The sequence below is a fragment of the Odocoileus virginianus genome, chromosome 11 (genome assembly GCF_023699985.2).
Source record: "Odocoileus virginianus isolate 20LAN1187 ecotype Illinois chromosome 11, Ovbor_1.2, whole genome shotgun sequence".
Taxonomy (NCBI): Eukaryota; Metazoa; Chordata; class Mammalia; order Artiodactyla; family Cervidae; genus Odocoileus; species Odocoileus virginianus.
The window spans coordinates 35,947,716-35,962,254 of NC_069684.1; the positions used below are offsets into that span (position 1 = coordinate 35,947,716).

Below are 14,539 nucleotides of genomic sequence, written 5' to 3' on the forward strand. Positions count from 1 at the left end.
TCACACCAAATAATTTTGCTATTGACTTTAACGTCTTTAGAAAATGTGTCACTTTTGGGGTCCTACTCGATATGATTTTTGAAATTACTTTTCTAAAATGGTGTTTATATGCTGCAGTATGATTTTGACAGTTCTAGACAATAACAGAATTCAGCTTTTGTATTAGTTTGGTTTTTGGAGATAGATAAAAGTCATTTGGATCCAAACGTTATCAGACAGCCAGGTTTTTTTTTTTAGGTCTTACATATGCTTTTCAAAATTTTAATTCTTGTCATAATAAGCCTCACTTCTAGCATTGCAATCTCCCATTTCCAATTTGTTCCCACCAATTTCATTAGCTAAATAAAAAGTCAGACAGTCATGCTTGTTAGAATTAGTGGTACAACATAAGTAAAGAGACACTGAATGCAGGCCTGAGGAATTTTCCAGTGGGTAAGATATTTTTAGTTTTATAACATCTATATTTGTTGGTTTTCTTTTCCTTCCTTCTGGATTCTGGGTAGTTGAAGCTATGAACAACAACAAAAAAAAATTAAGTCCTCAGCAAACTGGAAGGCTTTCTGTGCTCATTGGTTTCCTGAAGTGGTGAACTAACCAGTTCTAAAAGATCTTTCTGTTCTGTTTCTCTGATTCCAAATAACCTCAGCATATGTGGTGTCACTGTATGTGAATATTCATAAGTTGAACCCAACTTCATTTTATCTATGAAGAAAAGCAGAGCGCTTACTGATTTATCTTGAGCTCTATATTTTTGTTATTTAATACAGTGTTTAATACGCCCGTTGCTACTATTGATTGGACGGTTTAGTGAGGCCCTCAGATCAGCCCTGCTGGGGTCGGCCCATGGCCCTGGGGGAGCGCTGAGAAGACGGCTGAACTTGACTATCTAGAGGAAGTATAAGTCGTAACAAGGTTTCGTAGATGAACCTGTGGAAGGATCATTAATGTGGTAATCCTGGGTTGGGAAGGTCCCCTGGAGAAGGAAATGGCAAGCCACTCCAGTACTGTTGCCTGGAAAATTCCATGGATGGAGGAGCCTGGTAAGCTACAGTCCATGGGATTGCAAAAAGAGTATACACATACTTCTATCAAGTAGATGTTGACAGATTAACATTTAAAAGGACTTTATATAAAAACAAAGGTCTTTTCTCCTTCAATATGGGAACCTCCTAAGTCCAAAAATATAAGCAGTTTCTATTTTTCAATGTGCAACATGATCCAAGACTTAAGTACATGTACTATCTGATATTGGTTAAAATAACCAGAAAATAATTCTCTTCGTGGACTTGGATAATTCTGCTGAGAACTGCAGTCTGAATCCTCCCAGATATGAAAATGGGCTCTTCCTAGATTTTTGTCAGTGTAAGTGGTGCCATGTGCAAGTTTTGAGTGAATATAGACTCAGTCAGGAAGGCCAACTGTTTGGCGAAGATGAGGTGGCCTTTTACATTGCAGGCTGTGGGACCAGTGCATCTTAAAACCAGGTCAGAAAGAGGATTATGGCTTATGGTCTCCCGCCCACTCAGCCTTTCATGCTTGGTCCAGCTGCCACCAGTCAGTCCCTCTGATCCAACTGCTGACCCAGCCTGCAGAGAATTACCGGTGGGACCACAGCTGGGATGCCTTAGGACTAATACTGCCTTTTTTTTTTAATTGGAGTATAGTTGCTTTACACTACTGTGTCAATTTCTACTGTACAGCAAAGTGAATCAGTCATACATGTACATACATCTATTCCCTCTATTATGGATTTCCTTCCTGTTTCAGTCACCACAGAGAACTGAGTAGAATTCCCTATGCCATATAGCAGGTTCTCATTAGTTATCTATTTTACACATAGTAGTATACATATGGGCTACCCTAGTGGATCAGCGGTAAAGAAGCCACCTGCCAATGTAGAGACATGGGTTTGATCCCTGGGTGGGGAAGAGCCTTGGAGAAGGAAACAGCAACCCACTACAGTATTCTTACCCGAGAAATCACAAGGACAGAGGAGCCTGGTGGGCTACAGTCCATGGGGTCACAAAAAGTCAGACATGACAACAACAACATCCCGATTTTCCAATTCATCCCACCCTGCCCCTTCCCCCTTGCTATCCATATGAAATATTTTGCATGCTACGCCAAGTTGCTTCAGTCATGTCCGACTCTATGCGACCCTATGGACAGCAGCCCACCAGGCTCCTCTGTCCACAGGATTCTCTAGGTAAGAATACTGGAGTGGGTTGCCATTTTCTTCTCCATATTTTGCAACAGGCAGTAAAAAATAGAGCCTAACCTTAATGGTATCCACGCATATATACACCATTTAACTCTATCAACATCCCCATCTCAGATCATTTACCTAAGAAGTAAAATATTACAGATAGAGTTGATGCTTCCTGTGTCCTGCTTCCTGCTTCTTTTCTCTCTCCTGGGGTAACCTATATTCTGAATTTGGTAATTATCATTCTCACATGTATTTTCGACTATACATGAATATAGTTCTATAGTGTTCTTCTGCATGTTTTCAAATTTTATGTATAAATGACATTATATGGGACACTTTTTTTTGCTCAACTTTATGTTTTTAAGATTAGCCATTGTGCTGGCTATTTACCTACTGTTTCTCAGTCCTGTACCTACCCTTCTATAATCTGTATTTCTCAAGCTCCTTTGCTAGTTGGTTTCCCTTTGGGTTCTGCCAGTAAGAGGTATTGAGGTGAGTAGAGAATTCATAGTTTTCCTTTTGCCCTTTCCTTTCTTCTGGTGCTTTTTCCTGATGCAGCAGCCTCTCCCCTTCACCCCCAGCTCCAGTCTTGGCCCCTCGTCAAGTCTCCTAGCTTTGGTAACACTCCTCATTTTTTCCCCCTCCCAATGCTATGGGTGTAGCACCTTCCTACAGTTTCTAGTGTCTGATTTATATTATCCTTTTTTTTTTTTTCTCTTTGAGCCTGGGAGCATCTGGATAACCATTTCTTCCATTAAATCTCCCGTGTTTGTAATAACTATCATGGTTTCTGTTTCCTGACAGGGTCCTGACTGCTGTAGGTGTGTTGTTAAGTGTAGCTCTGGATCTTCTAGAGGGGTCTTTACTTCTGCATAATATCCTTGTGTATACTATGTACATAGTATATAGTGATATAATTATCACTACATCACAATTTATTCATCCATTCTGCTGTTAGACATTTCCACTTTTCCTTAGTGCAAACACCATTTTTTAAAAATGTATTTATTTATTTTTGGCTGCACTGGGTCTTCCTTGCTATGCCCGGGCTTTCTCTAGATGCAGTGCGCCAGCTTCTTTTGTTTCAGTCCGTGGGTTCTAGAGTACAGGCTTAGTAGTTGTGGCACTCAAGTTTAGTTGCCCTGAAGCATGTGGAATCTTCCCGGACCACGGATCAAACCTGTGTCGCCTGCACTGGCAGGTGGATTCTTAACCACTGAACCACCAGGGAAGTCCCACAAACACCATTCCTGTACCTGTTTCCTTAGCTACCTATGCAAGAGTTTCTGTAGGATATATACTAGAAGAGGAACTGCTGGGTTAGAGGGCTATGCTCATCTTCCAATTGTCTGGTTGTTAACAAAGTTGTACCATTTTACTCCCTGACTTTAGTTGGTATCATTACACTTTTCATTTCTGGCAATCGGATGGATGTGCTATCTTATTTCCAGTGAGTTACATGTCTTTTCATACCTTCCTCTGTGAATTTTCTTTTTTGTTCCTTAAAAAAAATTTTTTTTGGTCACATCATTTACACATTTTTTTCCTTCTACATTATTTATATTTTCACATTGATTTGTATTATTGTAAATTGATTTGATTTGATTTCTCTGTATATTCTGAATGCTTCATTGGTGAAACGTGTTACTAATATATTTCTCCAATCTAAGGTTTGTTGTTTTATGGTATCTTTTGTTATATAGAAGTGTTTTTTTTTTAAAATTGTAGTTAAATTCACAGCCTTTGTGATTAGTACTTTTTTTCTCTTTTTGTTTCAAGGTGATAACAATATTTTATATTTCTTACTAAAACATTTAAAGCTTTGTTTTTCTGATTTAGGCTTTCGGTACATGTGAAATTTATTTTTTGTATGGTGTGATGTAAGGAGCATGTTTCAGCTCGTGGAATCTAGAGCACAGGTTTAGGAGTTGTAGCACTCGACTATAGTTGCTCTGAAGCATGTAGAAACTTTCTGGACCAGGGATGAAACCTGTGTCCCATGCAGTGGCAGGTGGGTTCTTAACTATTAGACTACCAGTGGTTTACCACATACTTCAGCAATTATCCCACATCATTTATTAGTTTATCATTTCTCCACTGATTTTTAATGCCAATGCTGTCATATATTATATTCCCATATGTGTGTGATCTGTTTCTGGACTCTGTTCCATTTCTGTATTTGTATATTCTTGTGCCAATGCAACAGAATTCTAATTAGTATGATGTTACAGAAAATCTTGTTAACTAATGGGCAAATCCCCACACCTCAATCTTCAAAATTGTCATAGATACTCTTGGATATGTTCCAGCATATTAATTTTTAAAAATGGACATAGACTAGATTTACCATTTGAATTTTACTATCACTTTGTTAAATTCCATAAAAAAAAAATCCTGTCGAAATATTCATTGAAATGACATTAAGTTTATAGATTAACTTGGAAAGAACTGACATGCTAATATTTTCTTCCTGCCCCCAAATAAAGAACACCTCCATCTATTTAGATCTTCTTTAGTATGTTTCATCATTTAATTTCATACTACCCTGAACGCACCTGATCTCATCAAATGTGTTTCAACAATATAGTTGTATAACTTTTTTCCATGTGGGTCTTGCTCATCTTTTGTCAACTTACCCTTAGATATTAATAGTTTTGTTGCTATTTTTAACAGAAGCACTTTAAATCACATTTTCTAGTTAGCCTTTCCTAATGAAAAGGAGTACTTTGGACTTTTTTTATATTGACCTTGTATCTAGATACCTTATTAGTTGTGGTAGCATGGCTCTGTGCATCACATTTATAAATTTTTTGATGTTCTTTCCTTGTATTCTAGGGATGATTATTGGGCCATGACTAAATTCACTTTTCTAGTACTATCTGACTTTTGAGAGGTGACTCTGTACAAAATCTGTAAACTGAGAAACTGAAGGTCTCTGCAGAGTGATTTCATTTGTCAGAGGGGCAAAAAGCTTAGGTAGAGCAGGCTGTTTTGGTCTTGAAACCTACAACAGTCTTATCTACCTCTGTTGACCCTTCTCTGTGTGCTTTTGCTTAATTTGTCTAGGGCTGATTACCACCACATTCCCTTCACTGTTTCAGATTCTTTTTAATTTGAACTCCATTGAGAGCTCAAACAATACCACCATCCAGGTTTTTGTAACTCTCCATGGTGCTTACCTGAGTACTTATACAAAGAGCTTTATTAAAAAAAATTATGAAAGTATAACACATTTACAGGAAACTTGGAAAATACAAAGTTACATATAGCTCCACTATATATTATGATTATTTTTTAAGTAGATAAATTAAGTTTTAGTTGGTGTTTCAATATCAAACTCTCAAAAATTTAATAAATAGAAAAGAAGGCTAAACTAGATCTAGAAAGAATTATGAGCCAATTCAACAAAATTAAGATTTATACAAGTTTCACGCAACAGCAGGATACATATTCTACTCAAGTTCCCATAGACTATAAACCAGGAGACGATGGAACATATCCAGGTACATAATACAAGGTGAAAAAATTTCATGGGCTAAAAAGCTGTTGAAATCATACAGTGTCTCTTCTCTTATCACTGTGGAATTATGTTAGAAATCAGTATCAAAAGATATTTGAAAATAACCCACACGTTTTCAAGCACAATGTGTCATTTACCAACAAAGATCTTTGGCTTAAGAGATTTTCTTCTTTTTAAGAAAAAGGTTGGTGTCTACTAATGAATCCATGAGCTTCTGCTTATTAACTCATTGTAATTCTATTTTTGTCATGGCCTTCAGGAAGCTGCCAGGTGGGTTTTGTGCTCAGTGGTGGCACATTCCCTTGACTCTATTTTTTAATATTATTTTTCTTTCTATGCATTCCCCTTTTTCAGACAGCCCTTTCCCCTATACTGACTTTATTACTTAAAAAAAAATTAACTTTAACTCCTACTTTATTGCTAGACAGTTTCATTGCTTGTATGCTTCAATGTAAGCTATATCAAATCCTTCTGTGGATAGGTGGAGTTTACATTCCATATGAAATGAGAACTGTTCAATAGCTGTTGGCTGGATGGCAGGTATGAGGAGTTTAGCGGTGGCGCAAATCTTCTGAAATCCTTAGTGTAGAAATTTAATTCTGATGTTTTAGCGTCTCTGCTTATACAGAGGCTTTTTAACATCTAATTCTGTATTGAAATCGGGGGGGGGGGGGGTTGAATCAGATTTTAAATTTCTGCTAGTAAATAAAAAAGCATATCATACCTTGTAAAATAGTGATGCTTGGCATGATAATTACCCATATTACTGTAGAATTAATATTTTGTACCTCACGTGAACAGTTGTGTACTTTTTCTTTTGACCTGAATCTAAACCTGATTTTTAAAAATCGCTAGCAGAGAGCGTGTGTTCTCCAGGTTTCTGAATTCCAATAACCCTCCTTCAAGGGAATGTCCCCGGGGGGGGGCGGGGGGGGGGAGAGCTCGGTTGGTTAACTCCAGGGCGATACAAAGCATTTTGTTCCTTTACTCACGGCCCTTACTCGGTCTCCCAAGGAGACAAGTTGAATGCCCACTAAGTCATGCTTTTCCATTACTCATTCCGCCTTTTTTCCCAAGGTGGCGTGTGGGAGGTGTTGTGCTCGGGCTCGCTAAGAATAGGCCGGTAAGCTTTTTGCGGGATAGTACACTCATCCTTTTGCGTGTTTCAGCTCCGACTGCGCAGTGTTCGGCGCCTTCAACCTGGTGAGATGTTTTCCAAACGGACAATGACTCCACACTCGGCCGCCTCCCACGTTCGTCTCTGCCCCTCCGCAGGCGTCGGGTCCCCACAGTCCCGCCCCGCCCCACTTAGCCTTGCTTTGTCCCCTTACAAGGCGGATCATCGGGTTAGCCCGGCGAGGCTGCTGCCGACTAACGCCCTTCGTGGGTCACCCGGGAGGGGACTCTGGGCGCCGCCTTCCCCCACCCCGCACCCCCACACACGAACTCCGGCTTCTGAGCCACCAGGGGGCGCCCAGCCGTCTCCGCCTCTCTCGCCGCCTCCCTTCACCGGCGCCCCCGCAATTGGCCGGCCGCTCGAAGCTCTGCACCCCGATTGGTCGCCGCCCGCGTCAGTCGCGGGCGCCAAGGCGGACCGAGATGACGCACGGCAGCCGGGCTCCGGGCGGTGTCCCAGGCCGGCGGCAGCAGGCGGAGCTTGGAGAGGACGGACGCTGAGCAGTCTGACGGCAGCGGTCCTGGGAGGTGCCAGCGCGAGGCTGAGCCGCTCTTCGCCGGTCGCCGCGCCCGAGTCTCCTGGACTCCCGCCCTCCGCGGCCCTTGATGCCGGGCTGGCCAGCTGTGTGATGGGGCTGCCGAGCGGCGCCCTGCGGCTCTCGGCGGCCGCTGCTCGCGCTGAGGAACGTCGGTGCCTTGTTCCCCGCGCCCCCGCGCGCCGCGGCCCGTGCTGACCCGGCCCTCCCACCCGCCTGTCCGTCTGTCCGCAGCGCGGCTGAGGTAAGGCGGGCGGCGGTTGGCGCTGCGCCGCCGGCCTGAGAAGGGGACCGCCCGGGGGGAGGGGCGGCCAGGCCGGGGGCTGGCGGGGTCCGAGCCGGGGAAGCTCCGGGCCGGGCCGGAGCCGCGGATACTGAGGGCGCTGCCCCAGCGGGGCACCGAGTGGGGCGGGGCGGGGTGGGGAACCGTCCCCGGGCCAGCAGCGAGCTCCGGGCTTGGGTCCAGCGGCCTGCCGGGTCCCCCGCAGTGGCCCGCACCAGCTCTCCGCCTCCCCTGAGCCGCCAGGTTCCGGCCGTCCCCGGCGGTCAGCCGAGCCGCCGCTGCCCGTCGGTTTCCCGGGCCGTCTGCGCTCATTACGGCTCTCTCTGCTCTGTGCTGAAGCCACCCTTTCTCATTTCCCCCCATCCCCTCTCCCCCGTTAGGGTTGGCATGGAGGCTTCGGCTAGGAATGTGGTTGTGCCCTTTGCCAGATGAAGGCAGGCGCGGGCATCGCGTGGGAGGGGGGAAGCCGCTGGCGCAAGGACTGGAGAGGAGCGCGATGGGAAGGGAGGGGGCTCGCTGGATGCTGGCCATCCGTGGCGGGGGCTGGTGTGGTCTCGGCGGTCGGCAGCCTGGGATTACTCTGGCAGCCATATTGGGAGGATGATCTGACAAATCCTTTAGGAGCCAAGTCCCGTTGCTGGAAGGCACCGAGTGACAGCCCTGGCAGCTTTCAGGGTGACTGGCCACACCGAAGCCAAGTTGTGGGGGTTGGGAGGCTGCTCCAGCGAGCTAGTCATTGTTCATGCAACACAAAACATTCCTGGCCCTAAAACCAGAATGGAACTCCGAAATCACTTCTTTTTTCCTCCTTGGTGAATCGCTAATTGAGCTTCCAAGGCAAAGTGCCTTCAAGATTGCATACTCTTTGGGGTGAAATGATGCATTTCTATGTTCATCGTCTATGATCAGGGCTATGGACACAGAGGGATGGTGATGCCTTACTCGCACAGAGGCAGATCTGAGGATTGCTAAGGCCAATTGACCAGGGTGGAGGCCTGGAATTATCAATAGTATATTGCGTCGCCGGATGGATAGATTTTCAAAGTAGCTCAGTATGCAGAGGTGAAGTCAACTGGAATATAATGATGATGGGAGAGGGTTGCAACAGTATTTTTGAGGACACAGTTTGTCATGTTTGTGGAATCTCGAGGTGGCTGAAATTAGATTGTCAACAGATCCCTTGCTCACATATCTCTTTACTGTTCTAGGCAGCTGTTGTGCTGATACTGAACATGTTGTGTGTCTTAAATGGGTCTTTCCTAGCCCCCTGAAAGTGTAGTGGTTGGATTCAAATGGCTCTTAAGAGGTGATATCATGGTGGATATTTTATTTAAAGGCTGGCATTTTGTCAGCTTAGCTTAGTCATAGTAAAATCTTAGCTTGTGTTCTCTAAGAAGTGAGGTGATGCTTTCTAATTAACTTGGTATGGCTGTTGGATTATGAGGCAAGTGAAATGGGTAAGGTACCACTTAAGGATGGAATATGAAGCGTGCACACATGTTAGCGTTGGAAAAAGATCTGGATAGGAGCAACAACTGAATTTAGTGTGAGCCTATAAATTTGTCTTTTCCTACTTTCTAGGTGTGGAGAGGTCCTGGAGAATGGCATGCCCACCTTTTTTGTTCTGCTGCTTTCATTCAGACTCCCTTTCTTAATGAATAAATTCCTGTAACTTAAGTGGAACTACTTAAACATTTTCAGATAAGGTTTTCTAAGAAAAGTCTTAACACTTTATTTTTTATTTTTATCATTAAGCTTTTCTTTTGAAACTTGGTTGAAATAAAAAAAAAATCACTTCAACAGAAACTAGTGTTTTTTGCATCTTGTTAATAATGAGAGAAATACAGAATGTCTAGTTTTTAAATTCCGTGCCCCAATTAAGAGATATTTCTGAGATGTAAGTTTTTACATTTATTTTATTGGTAAGCCATCTGAAGAATGGTGGTTAAATGTAGTCTCAGCACTTGGTAAAGTCAGACCGGACTGGGAGTCTGGGAGGCAAGATTTTGTGCAGCTCCACTCTGATGAATGTTTTTCCAAAGTTTATCCAATCAGGTACAACTTCTGAGCAGACTTTCCTTTTGAAGACCAGATATGAATGCAGTTTTCCTTTTTTCTCTTTTCTTTCTCCCACTTTGAATTTGTGCTGGGAATAAACTGCCGAGAGAAGTGCCAGCAGAGACTCTCCAAGGCCAGAGCTTTCTAGCTCACTTCCTGCTACGGTCTTGTCCTGGGTACAAAGTGAAGGACAACTTGTTTGTAAACCCTTCCCAGGTCACTGAGCACAGCAGGTCTTTCTCAGGAGTAAGATAGCCCTTTGGTCTTGTAAACCCATGTGATATAATTTCACAAGGCTCTAAAGTGAAAGGTGTAGCATATCTACTTCATATTGTTCTGTTTAAAAGGTGGTCTTGCTCAAGCAGATACTGGTGAATTTCTGGAGTTCATGAAAGAATGTGGATAAATACACATTTAGAACTTTTTCATCAGTAGAAGGTAAATGAAGCAGATGTGGTTTTGACAGGAAAAACCTGCAAAGGGTGCTTTGGACTTCTGACTTGGATTTTTTGATGACTGGCTCAGTAATTCGTTTATGCTCACTTTGACAACATTCATTCCCAGTTGAGTGTGTGTAGAGATGTAGTTCTTTACTCAAGGAACTTATGCTTTACCCTATGTCTGTGGGTATGGTGAGATCAGGTTAACTCCAGCATCTTTCTGTTTTAGTACATGTGGTTTAGCATATCACTGCCCTTGCCATGGCGGTTTCCATGATTTTCAGTCAGAGCCTCTTCCCTCTGTGTTGCAGTATAATACATATTATCTAATACTCAGTCAGTATTTTTGTTTTGTAGTGGTTTGTATATTCGTTATAACTCACAAGATTGTAAATGGCTGATTTTAGAATATTTTTTTACATTTAATGTCAATTGTTTATGCCAAAGCGTATCATTCAATTACCTATCCTCTACCATTGCTCTATTTGAAGACACTGGTACGTGTTAGTTCTTCCATCCGAATTTCTGACATCATTCTGGTAGATGTCTATAACTGTATAAACAACCACCATCACAGCAATAGTGATAGAATAGCTTACTCGTATTGAGCTCTTTTTGTGTGCCAGGCTCTTTTCTAACCATGTTACTTTACTCAGTCTTTATAACAACCATATAAAATGCATACTGTTATCCCCATTTTATAGGTGAAACTGAAACAGAGGCTAAATGATTCCCCCAAGATCACTAGAAGTGGTAAGTGACCACTAGGCTGAACTTCCTTTGTAACTACTCAACTGTAGAATTCCTTAACTTCAGCTCAAAGTTAAGGTTCATTCTGTTCCAGTAACTCAAATTGTGACCGTATCTTCTAACACGTCATCACCTTCAGATCTTAAACTCTGATAACGTACAGCTCTCACGTTAGTAGTCTCTTGCTCTGTGTTCTCCTACCTCAAGTCTCTGGTCCATTAGCCCCTTTCAGATTTTACTTCTTTGTCTGCCTTTTCTCCACTGTCATTTCCAGGGTGCATTGCCTCAGCCATTTTCTTACTACTTGCAGTTTTTATTTCTTCTCATGCCAGTCTTGAATCATTCCCATCATCTGTAGCCTCCCTTTTTTAGCTGTGTCATAGAGAAACCTCACACGGTGCTGCGAGTTAGTGCCTCAGTGGGTGTCTAGTCTTGGGTCTCCCCTGAGGCTCTTTGGTGTCTGTCAGAGCATTTCTGCTCACTTCCCTCTCCCGCTCTTCCCCGTGGCTTTTCTAAAATCTTGACCATTTTAGTTAGGCCTCCTCACTGCCGCACAGTGAGGCAGTCTCAAGGGAAACCTTACTCTCTTGACTTCAGCTCACCCCTGGGCCTGTGTTTTGGATATCATTGCCTTCTTTTCCTTTGGGACTTGCTGTATCAGCTACTTCCCTTTCTCTCTTCTGCTGTTTCCCCTCAGTTTTCCCCTTGAAAACAGCAGACACAGTCCTACGTTAGGGCCTTTGCTCTCACTCTTTGTGCTACTTGAAACACTCTTTCCCTGAAATCTGCTTGGCTAGTTCCTTCACCTGCTTCAGGTTTTTGCTTAAACTTAAACCTCACTACCTCAGCAAACCTCTCCTGACCTCATTCATGCATCTGCATGGCACCCCTTCCCACCACACTCCTGATCCCCCCGACTTTGCTGTAATTCTCCTCCCTTATAGCACTTATTATCACCTCACATTCTGTGTAACCTATTTTAATGTCCCCTCTGCCCTACTAGGGCTTCCCTTGAGGCTCAACTGGTAAATAATCCACCTGCAATGCGGGAGACCTGGGTTCGATCTCTAGGGTTGGGATGATCCCCTGGAGAAGGGAATGGCCACCCACTCCAGTATTCTGGCCTGGAGAATTCCATGAACTGTATAGTCCATGGGGCCGCAAGGAGTCAGACATGACTGAGAGACTTTCACTGCCCTACTAGAATGAAAACTTCTCCATGGCAAAGATGTTTGTCTGTTTTGTTCACTGATTTATCCCAGACTCCTGCAACTGCCTGTCACGTTGTAGGCACCCTGTAAATAGCTGTTGACTCAAGGATAGAAACATAGAAGTCTTCTGTGTTAATAAATGGAGTGGGGAGGGGAAGAATTCTTCAGTCCTATTCTCTTTTGGCCATCTCTCTGCCCTCATAGGTTCTGGAAGCAGTGAGGATACTTGCATTTCCCAGCCCACCACAGACTAGCTTCCCTCATCCCCCGCTTCACTGATACTGCTGGCGCTCTGATTTCCAGCCCTTTGTTATGATAGCAGGGGGCATGCTTCACGCCTGTGCAGAGTTGGAAGTACTGCTCACTTCACTCCCTCTTTTGTCTGCTTCTGTTTTGTGGGGCTGGTTTCAGTCTTCTGGGCCTTGTGCTTTTCCAGCCACTCACATGGCTGTCATTTATTCAACACAAATTTTTGTATAATTTTTAAAGACTTTGTTTTTAAGAACTAGAATTTTGACTGCGTAACATTTTCAGTGTCAAATAACAGATTAGGCATTACAGGAAACTTTTATTTAGTTATAATTTATATCAGTTACTGCTTTGAAAAAGGTTTTGAGCAACTTACCACAATACTGTAGATATGATGAGGCTGTTAAATATGGAGAAGAAACAAAAGTCGATATGATAGGAGGAAAAAATAAATATACAAATAACAGTAGTTTGTCTATGTGTGCATGCATGCTCAGTCATGTCCAACTCTTTGCAACCCCATGGACTGTAGCCTGCCAGGCTTCTCTGTGGAATTCTCCAGGTAAGAATACTGGAGTGGATTGCCATATATATAAAGTGTATGATACGTTATTGTAACTTAGTCTTGAAACTTTTGAAAGTCAGATAAAAAGGGAAAAGGAAATTATACAATTTTCATTCTGGTAAAAGAAAGGTAATGGTTTGTCAAGAGCAGCTTTTTTCCTGGTAATGAATTCTAAAGAAATTTTAAGAGGAAAGCCTTACAGACATCCTGATGCAAAGACATACCTACTAAGTGTTTTCAACAAATCTTTTAAGTAAAAGGAAGTGTTCTTCAAAGACCTATTTTAAAAAAGTAATCCACCTGCTTTCCACAGTGAGTATACAACATTAAAATATAACAAGTCTTTTCTGTGACTAATGTGGTTCGGGTATATAACTTTATGTAAAGACTAGTCTGAGTATCCCAGCAGAACACTCATTATTTAATAACTCTGGTGAGAACCTGGAATACTTGTATTCTGTGTTGTCATCTCAGTGAAAACATACCTATTAAACTTTGGGTAGTGGTTTATCATGTGGCAAGACTGACACATTGTTGCCACATGGAGAAGTCTGACCTGCATTCTTGGCCAGCTAAGGAGCTACTTACCAGGCAGGTAGCTGCAAAGGTGTGGTCACAGGCAGATTTCAGAGAGAACCTTGACTCATACCAAATTTGAATTAACCTCTGATTGAAATGTCCATTTCTACATCATAGCCAAGCTGAGTTCATTTTAACCTGGACAGTTACCAGGAGTAGCTGTTGTCATCCACTTTGACGGTAAAACTTCAGTGGAATATTGGGTTTTGAGTGACAGAGTTCCCAGTGGATCTGTAAAATAAAAATTATAGGATGTGGTTTTAGTTATTTGATTGAATTGACTTACTAGATAGAGTTTAGTGTTAGCCATCCAAACAGTGAAAAAATAAGAAAACAATGAAAAAATTTCATTTAGAATAGTTTATTTAAGCCATAGGCCATAGGAGCTGTTGTTTCTGGATGGACCTCTTGGTTTATGAGAATCAAATCATGTCACCGGTAAAAAGGAAGGTTCTTGATTCCTTAATTGCAGTGACAAGAAGACACGTGTCTAATCTAAAAATTGTTTTGGTTTATTTTCATAAATGGTTAAAACAGTTGGGTAGCCTAATTGAGCTAGTTTAATCTCATTTGAAACTGAAAATCTGATCTGTCAGGAAACTCTTCCTGTGCAGTCTGATTCTTGTCATTGGGTTAGAATGCAGAAAGAAGCTTTCCTAACATATGATCAATTTTGAGCTTTTGCAGCCTGGCTCATGGCTGATTTTTATCTATTGAATCAAAGACCAGGAATAGACATACATGCATACACAAAATACATATACACACAAAAATGAATTCTTATGTTTTGGGGGCCATTTTATCAGTACAGCCTTGGTCAGTGACATAGAGTATTGGGTCCTAAAGCCTGCCTGGTCCTCGTGGAAAGTATTCAACCAAGAAGGCACAACTTCCATAATAACAAGGAAATTTTCACACCTTCCCCAAATGGGCTCATTAGCTACAGATATTTATTTTGGGGGT

The 14,539-nt window shown here is 42.4% G+C and overlaps 1 protein-coding gene across 10 annotated transcripts in view; it reads left to right on the forward strand.

Annotated features, from left to right (window-relative positions):
• Positions 1 to 7,394: 7,394 nt before the first annotated feature.
• The window catches only part of KIF1B (kinesin family member 1B), a 153,974-nt gene continuing 146,829 nt past the window's right edge, over positions 7,395 to 14,539 (forward strand). For 7 of the 10 annotated variants that reach the window (XM_020889297.2, XM_020889714.2, XM_020889492.2 and 4 more), the window contains exon 1: positions 7,412 to 7,685. The gene's annotated coding sequence lies outside the window, so the exon portion shown is untranslated. Of the gene's footprint in view, positions 7,686 to 10,879; positions 10,976 to 14,539 lie in introns of those variants that run through there. The other 3 variants (XM_020889865.2, XM_020889936.2, XM_070474266.1) reach the window with 2 other exon arrangements.